The following is a 10,676-nucleotide window of genomic DNA, read 5'->3' on the forward strand; positions in this document are numbered from 1 at the left end:
CAGGTAATAAAAATTTTTAGAGTCAAGCTCACCAACTTCCAGCACAATTGCTCAAACTAAAGGTTCTAGAAGCTGTAAATATTTATAAGAACAGCAAAAAAAAAAAAAAAAAAAAACCTACCAAGCTTGTTTCATGTCCTAAGGGCTTAGCTTAATAATCATCAGGTTAGAGGTCCCAAAATACAGTCAGATAAAATGTGGTTGCATCCCATTTTGTGGTCAGAGATAGGCAGAAATGTGAGTTGCACTCCATTCATGGCTAAGGGTCCTACCAAACTGCTGCCAGCCTCAGGGGAATCACATTGGCCATTAGAAGGAACGTTTTGATTAGATAAGATTGTTTAAGAAGTGCACTTAAAGGCAAAAGCTTCAACATTCCAAAATAATCTTGTTGAAAGTTTTGCTGCAAAAAGCTAATAGAAAATTAAGTTATAGATAGCACTTACAGGAATATATTTAGGCCATGACTTTACAGACACCCCTGTAATCTACTCTCCAAGTTGATGAGACTCAGAGATTTTTTGGGATACTGCTACACCGAAGATTACTGGAACTGTTCAATACCGCTAGGTAGTTACTGTTTGTCCTGGCTGAAACCTGGCAAGGTGTTCAAAAGGATTTAGCAACCTAAGATCAGAAATTTGGCCAGACTGGAAGCTGATAGTTAGAGCCTGATAGGAATTTTCTTTCCAGGCCTTCTTCCCTAAGTTAAAATAAAACTAAACACCCAGAGGGAAAAAAAGCAAATTAGTGTGATGTGGTTGGACAGGTAGGACAACTGTCCTCAACTTACAGACTCTCGTAAGACTGGAAAATCAGCTCTAGAGGTGGTTCAGATTCCACCCAGTTCCTTTATCTCCAAAAGCATTATAGCCTCTGTGGGAACTGCTATGTAGCTCATCACCAATTCCTAAAACTGAAGAAAATAAAAAGGAAAAAGTTCAGGAAAATGGCCATAAGAGCACCCTTGCCCAAAATCTAGCATCTTGAGTGTCTTCTCCACAATATTAGTAAAAAAGCTTCAAACAAAATTTGGATTCATAGCTAGGGAGACTTGTGTTACTGTACCTGATTCATGGCAATAATTTTAAAAATAATAACTGTGGGGTCTCTATGTATGTGTGCCCATATGTGTGATATTTTTACCTCTGGATGGTATAATTTCTAAAGAGCTCTATTCAGTTGGCTAAAAGTAAGTGCTTACATAAATTCTAAATGTAATAGAACTAACCCAAGAGTCATTCAAGTTAACATGATAAAATTGATCTTTGGTAACTGAAAGCTTATTTAAGTTTGCTGGTTTGATTAAAATGGACAAGTCCTCATAATTATCAGCTTTGTATATGATGCAGACATGCAGCCTTTATTCCACATTTATTGGTCAAATAAACTGATGTTATCTCTGCTACAAAACTAGTCAACAAAAATAATAACTTAAAATTATGGATAATTTTGCCAAACATCTCATGAAGTTTTGTAAGCTATCTAGGTAATTATTGGGAACAAGTAACTAAATAAATGTGAAAAGATAAAAGTGTTGGGTGAACTTTAATTATGTGTTATGGCATGTATATTTAAGATAACTTCCAAAATCTCTCTGGTAACTCGAAACTTTGAAGTGTTGCTAGGTAAAATTGAATGATAAAAAAAATTCTGTGAATATCTGGGTCATTTTTCAAATAAGATAAAATACTGAAAGCTATCATTAGACACGTCTAGGTTTATCTACTTTTGGCTTCTTATTACAGAGAAATAAGTCTACTCATTGGGTCTACTAGTAAACATGTCTTGTATTTTATTAAAAAGTGTGCTATGAAGTAGCATGTTTCTAAAAATTATGAAAAGTATTTATAAACTTGCTAAGCCACAGAATGCTAATGTAAAAGACAGTTCATAATTGCTTGCTTTTTAGTTTTCACTGAAGTCTGTAAGAGTTAAAAATTCTGGGGGCCGGCCCAGTGGTGCAGTGGTTAAGTTCTCACATTCTGCTTCTTGGTGGCCCAGGGTTTGCCAGTTTGGATCCTGGGTGTGGACATGCCACCGCTTGGCAAAAGCCATGCTGTGGTAGGCGTCCCATGTATAAAGTAGAGGGAGATGGGCATGGATGTTAGCTCAGGGCCAGTCTTCCTCAGCAAAAAGAGGAGGATTGGCAGTAGTTAGCTCAGGGCTAATCTTTCTCAAAAAAAAAAAAAGAGTTAAAAATTCTAATTCATATATGTAGTTAAAGCTACTAAAAATTAATAAGGAAAACATCTTTGTGTTCAAGGAAAGTAAAAATTCATTTTCAGTAAAGAAGGTATAAAGAATGGAAATATTTTGTTTGTTTTGCTGAGAAAGATAAATTTGTCCCAAAGTACCAGGAGGGAAAAAGAGGCATGAGACAAATTCTGAATGTAAAACAAAGTTATAGAATGTTTGCTGAAGAGAAACCCTGAGGAAAGAGTTTTATGCATGGTCAAGTTGGCTAAGACTAAAATAAATTTAATTAAGTGAATATGCTCTAATATCAGAAGTAAGCTGGTACAAAAATTAGAATTTGGTTTTCTCTTTCTCTTCAAAGGGATAATTTTCTTAAACTCTCAGTCTGCTCTTGATAAAGAGGTGATAAAAGTGATGAGGATCAAGGCTGTCCCAGGGAGAGAAGCCCAAAGCGTCCTGCCCTACACACCGATCTATATCATTCTCTGGGAAGCATGGGACATCCCGACCTGATCTGATCTGATTCTTATCCAAAGTTATACGACCACTCAATAACCAGATCCCACCTGCCCTGATACCATTTTAACGACTTTTTTACATGATCTTTCCCTTGTCTTATAAAGAAATAACTCACATACCTATGCCTTATAAATTTAGCCCTACCTTCAACCCATTGCAGCTCTTCACTGCCCATGGGTCCTGTCCCCATGCTGCAGCTCCTCACTGCCTGTGGGTCCTGTCCACATGCTACCCCATCCTATTCTCTGAATAAAGGAGCACTACTACCAGACCTTGAGAGTCCAAGAAATCTTTCTTTTGACTCCTTGGCTTGCCAAGCCCACATCATTTCTTCTGGTGGCCTGTATGGGGACATTACTTCACCGGCTTGTGATCTGAAGTTCTGGTAAGAGCACTTTTCTTCCTTGTGCCTTCCTCTTTTTCAAGGATGGATCTAAATTCACCTCCACATCAGGAACCTTCTCAGATAGCTGTATGAATCCACGTTTGCTACCCATGGCTACTCTATGGGGCAAACTGTGGTATTCAGCCTGAAGAGAATGAGTACCTTAAGCCTCAGGGGAATGAAGAATGAATTAATACATTCCTTCATAATCCTATCTCTAATATGTAAATTTTACATGGGCACGAGTCCACCACTTAAGTCATTAGGATGGTCGCCAATCTCCAGAACTTCCATGCCAGGTTTCTTTTTCTAAGGCTGGATTGGGATCCCTCTCTATGGCTCCTGACCACACTCCAAACTGCGAGAAAGTCCCAGTTGGGGTCCTGGCTCAAGGAAAGTACCAAACTCTAACCTTTGGCTGAGTATGGGAACCACTTCTCGGGAAAACGGCTCCAGGACACAATTGGGTAGGACCTCCCTCAGACTGGTAGAAAATTCTTCACTGTTTTTCTCTATTCTTCTTTTATCTCTGGGACCATTCACCAGGCACCTATCACTGCCAGGCATAATAGGGAAGATGTACAAGGGATGCAATGCCAGGGGACACACCCATCACCCCCTGCTATAGGAACCCCACAGGAGGAACAAATGGTAGGATGCTGCCCTAAGTTCAAGGGGGATTTTCAAGGTAATGGACCCTCTTCTTTCATCACTCTTAAAGTTACAGTGGCCATTTTTGGCTCCTCTTGAGCTTTGCAATCGAGAAGCAAAGAAATCTTTAAAGAGTTAAAGGCTCCACCCCTGGGAACACCCCCTCCCCGGTTTCTGGACCTGATCACTCCAGTGACCCCAAGTGGGGTGCCCTCTCTTGGCAGTTGACTTGTTGAGTATTTTAGGTGCCTACTGAGTTGGTTATGAGGATAGGAGACTTGTGATTTATTGTGTGAACTTTCCTGCCGGTGTCGTGTACCCTGGCATGGGAACTGTTGTATGACCCTTATCTCGATAATCCTGGGGAAGAGGCCATGAGGGCGAGGCTTGATCTCTTCTTTTCCTTTCTTTGTCTGTCTCATTCATCACCTCCTCTGTTGTCACCAAGTCAAGGTTAAGTTCAGGCTGGACCTGAGCAGAACCTGGACCTTCTGTAAAATCGAAAACTTGAAAACCTTTTGCCAGGGACTTAACTCCTTTTTTGTTTTTTTCTGAGGAAGATTAGCCCTGAGCTAACATCTGTCAATCCTCCTCTTTTTTCTGAGGAAGACTGGCCCTGAGCTAACATCTGTGCCCATCTTCCTCTACTTTATATGTGGGACGCCTACCACAGCATGGCTGGCCATGCAGTGCCATGTCTGCACCTGGGATCCGAACCAGTGAACCCCAGGCCCCCAAAGTGGAATGTGCACATTTAACCACTGTGCCACCAGGCCAGCCCCTGCCAGGGACTTAATTCTTAACCCTGGCACTGGGAACCCCAGCCCCCAGCCAGCTCCATGCCTCTGCCTCCTGCTTCCCTGGCTTGCTTCGTGCTGGCTCAGGGACTAAGTACCCCGGCTGAGCAGGACTTAACTAAATCTTATAACTATGGTAACACCTGCAGTCGGGCTCTGCACCCTTCTCCAGCCACAGTCAGTCGGACACCGGCTTTACTGCTGTGGGGAACGCCCCAAGCATCCCTGGAGCCTCATCACTCAGGTGAATTTTTTTTTTTTTATAAAGATTTTATTTTTTCCCTTTTTCTCCCCAAAGCCCCGCGGTACATAGTTGTGTATTCTTCGTTGTGGGTTCTTCTAGTTGTGGCATGTGGGATGCTGCCTCAGCGTGGTCTGATGAGCAGTGTCATGTCCATGCCCAGGATTCGAACCAACAAAACACTGGGCCGCCTGCAGCGGAGTGCACGAACTTAACCACTCGGCCACAGGGCCAGCCCCCACTCAGGTGAATTTTAACTAATTGGAAACACTTTCAATTGGATGGAATATGCCCAAGAAACTCCATCTGGGAGAAAACTTGAGGGGTTTCTCTGTGCCTTGATGATGTAGTTGGACAGGTAGATCAACCTATAATGTTATTTGAGTTACAACCCAGTTTTTGAGAAGTCAAGAGCAACTGTCCTTGGAAAATCCTTGTAAGACTGGAAATACAGCTCTACAGGCAGTTCAGGTTCCACTCATTTCCCTTATCTCAAAGAGCTTGCAAATCCTCTGGGGACTGTCTAGCCTATCACTAACTCCTAAGACTGAAGAAAAAAAAGGGAAAAAGGAAAAATGGCCATAAGCATGCCCTTGCCAAAAAACCTAGCATCTTAAATGTCTTCTCCACAAACATTAGTAAAAAGGCTCAAAACAAAATTTGGATTCATAATTGGTGAGTTTTGGCAGTAATTTTTAAAACAATGGCTGGGGAGGCTCTGTGTATGTGTGTCTATATGTATGTTGTATGTGTGTGGTATTTTACCTCTGATGGTATGGCCAAAATCAAGAGCTCTGTTTAATTGGCTTCAAGTAAGCACTTACATAAATTCTAAGTGTAATAGAAATTAACTCAATGTCTTCTAAGTTAACATGATGTAGATTAATCTTAGGTAAACGAAAGCTTAAGTTTGTTGGTTTGATTGAAATAGTCATGTCCTCAGAGTTGTCAGTATTTGGATATGATGCAGACATGCAGCCTGGGTTCACTAGTGAAATAAGCTCTGTTATCTGTTAGAAATTCATCAGCAAAATAATAACTTTAAATGATAGCTAATTTTGTCTAATATCTCATGAGGTTTTTGTGGGAAATCTGAACATAATTGTTGGAAACAAATGATTTGGATAGATGAAAATGGGTAAGAGTTTTTGGGTACAATAATTATGTTTTATAGTCTGTATACTTGGGAAAAAACTAGCTTCCAAATTCTCTTTGGTAAAAATCTTCAGTTTTGTCAAGTTAAGTTAAATAATAAAAATCTGTTGAGAATTTGGGTCATTTTTGGATAGGATGGACCACTGAAACATCATTGCTGAATGTGTCTAAGTTATCTACTTTTGGCTTCTTATTGCAGAGAGGCTAAAGGATGTTTGGGTCTATTAGCAAATATACCTGTGTTTTATTACTGTGTAGTAGCATATTTCCTAGAAATTATGAAAAGTGTTTAGAATGTTGATATAAAAGGCAGTTCATAAGTGCTTGGTTTTTTAGTTTTCACTAGGGTCTGTAAGGGTTTAAAAATTGTAATTAATATATGTAATTAAAGCTGCTAGAGGGCCGGCCTGGTGGCACAGCAGTTAAGTGTGCACATTCCACTTTGGCAGCCCAGGGTTCGCTGGTTTGAATCCCGGGTGTGGACATGGCACTGTGTGGCAAGCCATGCTGTGGCAGGTGTCCCACATATAAAGTAGAGGAAGAGGGGCACAGTTGTTAGCTCAGGGCCAGTCTTCCTCAGCAAAAAGAGGAGGATTGGCAGTAGTTAGCTCAGGGCTAATCTTCCTCAAAAAAAAAAAAAAAGCTACTGGAAATTAATAAGGAAAATGGCTCTGTATTCAAGGAAACTAAAATGTATGTTTTCAGTAAAGAAGCTATAAAGAACAGAAGTATTTTTGTTTGTCGGGTTAAGAAAGATAAATTTGCCCTAAAGTGCTAGAAGAGAAGAAAGAAAGCATGGGACAAATTCTGAAGGTAAAAAGAAAGTTGTTTGTGAAGGAGAAATTCAGAAAAGAATTTTATACCTGGTCAAGTTGGCTAAGATTGAAGTAAATCCAATTAAGTAGATGAGTTTTAATGTTAAAAATAAGCTGGTGTAAAAGTTAAAATTTGGTTTTCTCTCAAAGGATAATTTTCTTGAACTTTTGGCCTACTCTAACTCTACCTCAAAGACAGAAAATCTATGTTTTGCTAAAATAATTTCCTGTGTTCAGAAAGAAAGAGGTCACTCTTAAGATTTTTTGACTGTTTTAACTGCTCTTGACTGTTTCTATTGTGACTTTGAATAGATACCTGAGCATTGTTTCTCAGTAAGCGTTGTTTCCTATTTGAACAAATGTTTTAAAACTTTTCGATATTTTTGACAAGCTTCTCCCTCAAAAGAATATTCAAGTCCCGAATGAAGGCTTTCTTTTGACCTGGCAGAAGGAGGAAAATTTCTCTGAGGATTTTCGGAGGGTCCCTGAGACTTCTCTAAGAAATTTCTCTCTCTTCCTATAAAGAAGATACTAAACTAATTAGGCTTATTTGGTCTGTTAAATTACATGGGAAGCATTGTCAGATAAGCGATGATAAACTTTCCTCGGTGGTATTGTGTGGGTGGATGCTGTTGATATAGGTGCTTTAAAATTATATAACATTCCTAAAATTCTGATCTGTCCTGGTTCTCAGCCATAATTTTAGTTACTATCTTGAAGAGTTGTATGTCACAGAAATAGCCAAGTCTCTTTGTCAATTGCCCTTTTGAGTCTCTTGTCGTTTGCAGATAGTTGCTGTTTTACTTTGATGCTTTTTGCTTTTGCAAATATGTTTCATCTTCAGAGAAATTCCTGGAAAGGATTCCGACACAGGGTTCTTAAACACAGGTTTCCGATAAACTTTCAGATCGTAAAACTGAACTGGCTAAGAAATTACAGAATTCTAATGGAGAAACTGTTACCTCATAAAACTGCTAACAGAAGATTAAGATCAAGAATCGATTATACAGGACTGTGTGAACTGATGAGGATGATTATAGTTTTTTATAACTTTTGTTTGAAATATTGTTGAGTTTTTGATGTTTTGTTTTGTTTTCTCAGATTTAAGGAAATCTTTTTCTCTTTTCTCTTATACTAACTATGACTTATAGCAATTTGATGAAATTATACCTTTGTGAGCAGAACTGAAACACTTATCTTTTTCTCCCTACCTGATCCCTCTGGAATTTGGAAACTCTTTATGAGTGAGTATGGTTATTTCGTGGCAATATAGTTATTTGCATAAGTTCAATAAGAATCTGTTCTCCTTATAACAGGACACATTGGTTATATTACAAAGGTTTTGACTGGAATGTCATATTTGAGAGAAACATACAGGCTCAGATATGACAAGACAGCTTTTCAGGAACAAAGATTGGACTTTCTGGAATAAAGCCAATTGGAAATATTGGCCTGGTACCTTGTTTACAGAGATTCCAGCAATCTTACCTGGTAAGCAAGGAAGCTCACTTATCTGGCAGGTGCCTGGAACCTCGAAATATTTTGGGGGACCTCGAGAAGAGAGGAATCCACCCAAATCTGTAGGTATCACAGGCAAAATCTGATGGCAAGTCTTCGGCTTGGTTTTCCCGGCATCAAGAGGCCTTTAAAGTTGAATCTAAGATTCCTAATAAAAAATTCCAGCCAATCAGATTTAAAAGAGCTTATACAATCAATTGTTATTCTTGCCGAATTTATGTAAATAATTGGACCAAGTTTTATTGAAACTACACTTATTTTACAAACCAGTTAATCTTAATTTGGTTATCTTTTATAAAAATGAGGGTGATAAATTTAGAGAGACAAAGTATGTTTCAGTAGAAGCTATAGCACACATTCACGGATATTAGATTCTAGCTCTTCTCTTCTACAAGATTCATCTGTTACTAATCATAATGTCTCCTCGTGGCCATCTGTCTCTGATACCTGGGAGCTCCCTGACCCCAATCAAACTTTTTCCTTCCACTCTACTGCCCAGATACTAACTAGATTTGCCTTGTCACAGGTGGATCACAAACGACAAGTTCCTAGACTGGAACTGGGCTGGGTTCCAGTCTGGAGCAGGGCATAGGTAAAGTCCCCAACCTATCGATACGAACAGGATGGACTGCATCATATTTGGGACAAATATATTTGGCTCACTCCTATTAGTGGTCAACTCAGTCAAAAGGCCACTCTATGTTGGGAAGAAACCAATCACACTTGTGATACGTGGCCTAATAGCATCTGACCTATGGGACAAGTTCCCCGTTATATGTGTTCTCATATCATAGCCTTAAAAAAAAATACTGATTGGTTTGGGACTGACTGGGATAGACGGCCCAGCACGCGTTGGTTAGCCCCTAATGGCGCTCAGTGGCTATGTGGCTCCATCTTATGGCCTTGGCTGCCACCTGGATGGATTGGACGATGCACCCTAGGCTTCGTCTGGATGCAAGGTAGAACTACGTTTACTATATCTCCTCCTGCTAACCTACCCAACCTGCAACAGCACTGGACCCGCTCTGTCTTCCACTGGTATGATCACCTTGCCTCAGTTTTCCTTCCCCAATTAGGAATCAAGAGTGTCATCTGGCACATGGAAGCCCTAAACAAATTTACCATGAAGGCATTAAACGATACACGACATAGCCTTTTGCTGCTCGATTTATCAGTATCCCAAGTGCATAAGGCAGTCCTCCAAAACCGAATGGCACTGGATGTCTTGATGGCAGCGCAGGGGGGCACTTGTGCCATTATAAAAACCAAATGTTGTGTCTATATTCCTGACTACCATCAAAATATCTCTGGCTTCCTATCTGATATGAGGCACCAAATTAAATCCATGTCTGACCCTACCCTATCCCTAAATGATTGGTTGGACTCCTGGTCAGGTCCCCGTCTCTGGACTACTATCAAAGCTTTATTCATTGGGTTAATCATATTGCTTGTATTTCTTATTTAATTTGTTGTCTATTTTGTTGTTTGTCTACCTCATGTCAACAAAGTTTCACCTTCTGGACCACCTCTCGTCAAATGATTCTCTCGTCTCCAGAGGATCTGTGTACCTTGTCAGCCTTGGACTCCACGGGCACAACATTCCGGTCCACTGAACCTCCTACCTGTACCTATGGCCCCATTTCGGGACAGCTCTACGACCTTGTACAGCCGGAAGTAGTTACAGAAGATTGACCATCATCCATATCCCCAAAAGATTTTGGGGCCAAATGATTTCAGGGGGGTTTTATGATGAGGATCAAGGCTGCCCCAGGGAGAGAAGCCCAAGGCGTCCTGCCCTGCTCGCTGATCTGTATCATCCTCTGGGAAGAATAGGACATCCTGACCTGATCCAATCTGATTCTTATCCAAAGTTATAGGACCACCTGATAACCAGACCCCACCTGCCCTGATACCATTTTAACGACTTTTTTACATGATCTTTCCCTTGTCTTATAAAGAAATAACTCACATACCTATGCCTTATAAATTTAGCCCTACCCTCAACCCATTGCAGCTCTTCACTGCCCACGGGTCCTGTCCCCATGCTGACAGCTCTTCACTGCCCATGGGTCCTGTCCCCATGCTGACAGCTCTTCACTGCCCATGGGTCCTGTCCCCATGCCGACAGCTCTTCACTGTCCATGGGTCCTGTCCCCATGCTGACAGCTCTTCACTGCCCATGGGTCCTGTCCCCATGCTACTCCATGCTATTCTCTGAATAAAGGAGCACTACTACCAGATCTTGAGAGTCCAAGAAATCTTTCTTTTGACTCCTCAGCTCACTGAGCCCACATCAAAAAGGTTTTCTTTATTTTGGAGTAAGTTTACCTAAAAGACAGAAGATCTATGTTTTTTTTTTTTTTTTTGAGGAAGATTAGCCCTAAGCTAACATCTGC

The sequence above is a fragment of the Equus quagga genome, chromosome 10 (genome assembly GCF_021613505.1).
Source record: "Equus quagga isolate Etosha38 chromosome 10, UCLA_HA_Equagga_1.0, whole genome shotgun sequence".
Classification (NCBI taxonomy): domain Eukaryota; kingdom Metazoa; phylum Chordata; class Mammalia; order Perissodactyla; family Equidae; genus Equus; species Equus quagga.